The sequence below is a fragment of the Cyprinus carpio genome, chromosome A17 (assembly GCF_018340385.1).
Source record: "Cyprinus carpio isolate SPL01 chromosome A17, ASM1834038v1, whole genome shotgun sequence".
Lineage (NCBI taxonomy): Eukaryota > Metazoa > Chordata > Actinopteri > Cypriniformes > Cyprinidae > Cyprinus > Cyprinus carpio.
In genome coordinates, this window is record NC_056588.1 from 10,528,110 (window position 1) to 10,534,109 (window position 6,000).

The window sequence follows — 6,000 nt, forward strand, 5'->3', positions numbered from 1 at the left end:
TCCAAATTGACCTATTCTGAAGGATGTCTCTGTATGGAGATTCACACTGTAGTGGACTGTAAAAGAAGACCCAGGTCTGTATTTAATCTTCGTGCCGTGATGCTTTGACAGGATTTGATGGAGATTTCAGAACAGAAAAAACTAAACAAAAAAAACCTTTCATTCACATTTGTTTCTTTGCTTCAGAGTGTTCTCCAGAAGTGCCCCCACCCCCATTCATTTTTCTTGGCATGCAATGTGATAGCTAATTTCTTTGGCACTCATTGGACACGTTGGAATTTAGGAGCTGTTTTTTTTACTCTTTCTTCTGCTCATGATTGCAATAGATTGCAAATACATAGAAAGAAATGTACATCATTCTGCACTCACTGGATCTAGATCAGGTCTTAGGGACCATTTATACAGGTTTATGCATTTGAAAGGCAAGAAGCTAGTCAATGGAATGAAATAAGTAAAGTCTAGAAAAGCATCTTTTTAAAAGTTGAACTTCTTTTAACTTGAGCGTTGTGTTTTTAGAATGCCGTGTCATGCGTGAGATGCTGCAAAAGATGCAAGTGTAACATTGCAATACATGCATCTGTATATGAGGAAACAATGGAGTAGCAGTGGAGTGGAATGAAAAAACATGTTCTGTGTGAATGGCCCCTTAACATATAGGCCTACTATATAGCCTACTCTCTCAATAAATATATAGTGGCACTTGGAAAGACATCTACTACTAATACTCATGCTAGAAATAAAGGGATGCAAATAAGCTATATATTTCACTTTGGTGCATAACGTGCCTTGCTCAGTTAGTGCTATGAGAGGTATAATGTTACTTTCTAAGCAATCAGTGAATGGCAAGATGTGCTAAAATCCCTTGGAATTAAAGGGATAGTTCACCCAAAAAACACAAGATATTTTGAAGAAATCAGGTAAGAAAACAGTTGACGGTAGCCATTCACTTCCATAGTATTTTTTCCATACTATAGCAGTCAATGGCTACCATCAACTGTTTGGTTATCAACATTTTTCAAAATATTTTCTTTTGTGTTCAACAGAATAAAGAAACTCATACAGGTGTGGAACAAACTGAGGGTGAGTAAATGATGACAGAATTAAAATTTTTGGGTGAACTTTCCTTTTAACACCCTAGTACCTACACAGAAACATGGTAGGGTTCAATTCACACAGAAATTTTTTTGCATTCCACTAAGCTGCTTTAATTGGTTTTCTATGTTACATGAATTTGACTGAGGATTCTTGAGTCGCCCTATCTGATTCTTAGCATTTAGAAAGAGCATCATGTTTTTAAAGTTCAACTTATAAAAATGTGTCTTGTGACCTTCTGTTCTTTTAGATTCCTTGGCACTGTCACACATTTTTAAAAGTCCTTCTGTGTGAATGGCCCCTAAAAGAACATCTTAGCAACTGCATATAGCAAAAGCATGATAGTGTGACCTTTTTATAAGTTTGTTATAGAGTGATCAAGACGCTATCACTTATCTGAAGTAACTGCTGCAGAGGGACATGCAGCATTTCAGCATTTTTTTTAAAAATTGGATGACCTATGAATTCTGAATTATGAATTTTCGTCGTAAGCCCTCAAGCCCTCAAGGAATGTATGTATTTGAGAGAAGATATTACACTCTGATTCTTCATATTTACGTGAACACATATGTTTGCTTTTCTTTCATGATGGAGAGTTTTCATTGACTTCGTTTGCTAGTATTTGCACACATATATGTTTATGCCCTCTTCTGCTGCACCTCAGATAGTGGTCCTCCTAGGCAGAAGAAAGAAATCTGCAGTTAGTAAATGGTCAAACATGTGAAGAAAGATGTAATCATGCACAATACTCTTATCTGTATTGGACCGATCATGTGTTTCAGCTTCCTTTGAACGGATCTGACGCTTCTCTGCACTTCTCTGTGTTTAGACAGCAGCTGGAGATCTAAAGGAGCAGATACAGCTAGAGAAGGTGAAAAAGAGGACAATGTGTCAGCCTCAGGACCTGGATTAACATGAGTTTGACAGCTGCATTCATCCTTATGTATTTCAGGTTAAATAGAGTTAATGCACAACAAAAACATCTGAAAGTACCTGACATGATGTTTCTGACATGTATAATGAAGCGTGTGACATTTAATAATTATCTAACGTGTCCAATGTGTTCGTGATCTGATTTCATTTGAGTGATTCAGGTGCCCATATCAAATCAGCTTTACAGATATTATAAATGTACATTATATACGTTATATTCTTTATGTCTACCCCGTCCCCTGTTTTTTACATTAAAATAATAAATATACTTCTGTATATTTATAGTTTCTCCAAGAGCATTATTTCCTAGAGATACAGATGTTATTTTCTGTGTGAATTGAGATGGGACACAAAGACTAAAGTGAGGACAATAAACGGAAAGAGCAAGAGAGAGGACTTAACATTCATCAAAGTTATTAAATCTTCCAGAGGGACTTTTGTTTGTTCAGAGTAATAAAATAACCAGTCCATGCTTCCTCTGACGCAGCAGTCCAGTGGAAAAAGAAACTACAGAATAACACTAATTGTTACATAACGGATGTTCACATGACCTGGTACAGACAGTCGGCTCAAACTTAAGCCAATGCAAAGTCACAAAAGCCTTAGTGACAGACTCAGTTTTGTTTAGGGCCACAAATCCAAAGCATTCATTATTTACTGTGTATGATTATTTTGTCTAGAAGACTGAGGTTCTATAACAGCTTCTGTAACCTGTATTTGCACACACACACTCTCTCTATATGCGGTAATGGCAGTATTCACTCTAATGGCAGGAGTCACTCAGTATTTCCATGTTGCCAGACTGGAAACTCAACAGGACTGGAAAGTCTCTGTCCTTGGCATTCCCTTGATGAATTGATTTACAGGGTGTTAATGTTCAGCCAACGCTCCTTCAAAGAAATTCAACCACTTTCATAGTGAATGGTTTTATAGCTGTATGATTTGTGTAGTCAATCAGACAAAGACAGGGACTTTGTTAGCAGCTGAGCTTGTTTGAAATGTTGACTCAATAGATGGTCCATCTCTCATGGTTTAGCAAGATACAGCAGTAAATATTCCAAAAATATGTATTTTTGTATGTATGTATGCATGTATTACTATCAATTGATTGATTGATTGAAAATCAATCTGTGCTTTCTGCAAAATGAATTAAACAAAAATGTGCATTTTCACAGACCTTAAACTTTAGCTGACATGAATTAAGACACTTATGTAAGCTTGCATAAATGTGCATTTTCACACACACACACACGCACACACACACACACATGTTGGTATATATGATTTACAGGGATTCTTTATAGGTGTAATTGTTTTAATAGTTTCTAATGGTTTCTAACTTTAACCCTAACCTATACTGTACAAATTGTATTTTCTACCCTTTTACTCCAACCTTACCCCTAAACCTACCATCACAGAAAACTTTCTGCATTTTTTGATTTTCAAAAAGCACAGTTCAGTATGTTTTTTATAATATTTAGTTTATGAGGACACAGGAAGTGAAATTACATTTAATTACACATTGCAATTCCTGTGTTATTATACACATTTGTGTCCTTATAAACCAAAACTCTACACACACACACACACACACACACACACACACACACACACACACACACACACACACACACTGGTTTCCATGTTTTATGGAGACATTCCATAGGAGTAATGATTTTTATACTGCACATTTTTATAGTATTTTCTATCCCCTAACTCTAAACCTAAAAGAAAACTTTCTGCATTTTTAGATTTTCAGAAAAGTCCCCAAAGGTCAAAAAGTACTGGTATTGCTATTTTTGTGGGGACATTTGGTCTCCATAATGTATTGAATACTAGGTACACACACAGAGATATTTGATGCAGTGAATCTTGATGTTATATGTCTGAAATCAATATGTGGTTCAATTTTTAATGCAGCCAATGTGAATGAATTGATTTAGCAGTTGGGACTTGGATAAAGCATTGAAACCCAAACTGCAAAGCTGGAAGTGCGTAAGAAAAAGAGATTGATGAGAAGTTTTTCAGTTTCTGTTGATTTGCTTCAGGCGGGGAACTTTCTTCATGAGAGAGAATGAATGTGTGGGTGGACATGTAGCTGCTTTCTCCCCATTTACATGTTCTTCATACTTTAGTGCTGAGTTCCTCACACACACACACACACACACACACATTCTTTGTGTCAGATGCTTGTCCCAGTTCACACATGACACTGATATACTGAATAAGCTGACACTGCGTTTCCCCTGCTGCAGGGAGTTCATTTTATCCTCATAAACTAACCAACTCCAAAGTTCTCCCCTCGGCCCTCCAGCAGCTCTACAAACACCTTTATTATTTCACCTGCATGCAATGAGAGCCTAACTACACACAGTATCAGCAGGAAGATAATTTTGCCATCCCCCTTTGGTTTTCCTCTAATATCACATGCTGTCGTAAAGTCAGCTGCCTAGAAATGAGTTAAAAAATCCTTGTTTTCTCTTTTTCTTTGTTGCTTCATTTTTATTTATCACCTTCTAACACTCTTTTTTTTTTCTTATTCATCTTCATCTTATTTAAGTTTTTCAGTACACTGGTACTTAGGTGGGCCAACTGGCACTGGCCTATCCAATCACAAATGCACACTTTCTTAAGATGTGAAATATCCCTGAGAATATAATGTGCTAATAGCTGTGCTCTTGCAAAAGAGAGAGGAAAAACTTTTTTATTCTCTCTAATAATTTTCATTTTGTCTATAAGCCCATCCCATACTAAAGCCAAAATGCTACAGTACATCACACTCTCTGTTCACGCCTCTTCAAATTTTCTCCCCAGAATTCCATTCTCCTGCACTTTTGCATCGTGGGCAGAGAAAATCGGCAAAGCTCATTGTGTGGCTTTCAACAAGTATTGGAACATATGTGCATGTGTGTGTGTGTGTGTGAGAGAGTTGCTCATTGCAGATAACAGCCTGCTCTCCCATCCTGATATACTGCCCACAGATTGAACACACCACTTTGAAACATAAATGTGATATCAGACAGGCAACATAATGATTACAAGGTGCCCTTTAGATGAAGGTTGTTTTATATGGGTCATGCATTGACTCCACATATGTTTTATAAGGCATGAATGATGCCATATAACCCATAAAGATATTTTATTACAGGCATGTTGCCAGGTCATTTCAGAAGTTGATGTTTCTGCACATTTTTTTCAGGTTAGTGTGTGTTGCACATTCTAGAAATTATGCAAACTCAGTTATAATGTGATGTTTATGATTTCACCCACAGAGCAGAGTCTGACTCAGCATCAGTTGTGTGTATGTGTATACACATTTTTGCTCAGTATCATTTGTTGTTGTTGTTGTCTCTCAGGTCAGTTTATGGTCATTTTAAGAAGACAGATCACTCAAAAATGAGCATTCTGTCATTTTTCATCACCCTCCTCATTATGCCTCCTATGCTGCAGCTCTCATATCTCATTTGCATTTCTCCATAATCAGACTACTTGTGTTGTGAATGTGATTTGTCACATCACGTTATTGTCAAACTTGAGGTGTTGCATAAATTCATGATATTTTAATGGATGCATGCAGTGGAATGAAAGATTTGAAATGATTAAGAGAGGTAATTATGATTTTATGAAATGGTTAAGATTTTATACAATAAATTATTTGTACAAATGGTACAAACCATGCACTTTGGAGCTTGACAGCCCAGATCCCATATTATATGGAAAATGCTGGTCAGTACATTTTTCAAAATATCTCCTTTTTTTTTTGTGTTCCACAGAAGAAAAAAAGAAGAAAAAAGAAATCATGCAAGGTTGGAACAGCATTTTCATTTTCTGTGAGCCATCATTTGTCAGAGTCTCTCCTGATCCAAAAAACTTCATTTTGCATTTTGGTTTATAAAACTAAATTGATCTATAAGCCAGATCGTGACTTCTTTTGGTCTTTATTGCTAAAATTGGTAGTCACAACTGATCTGGAAT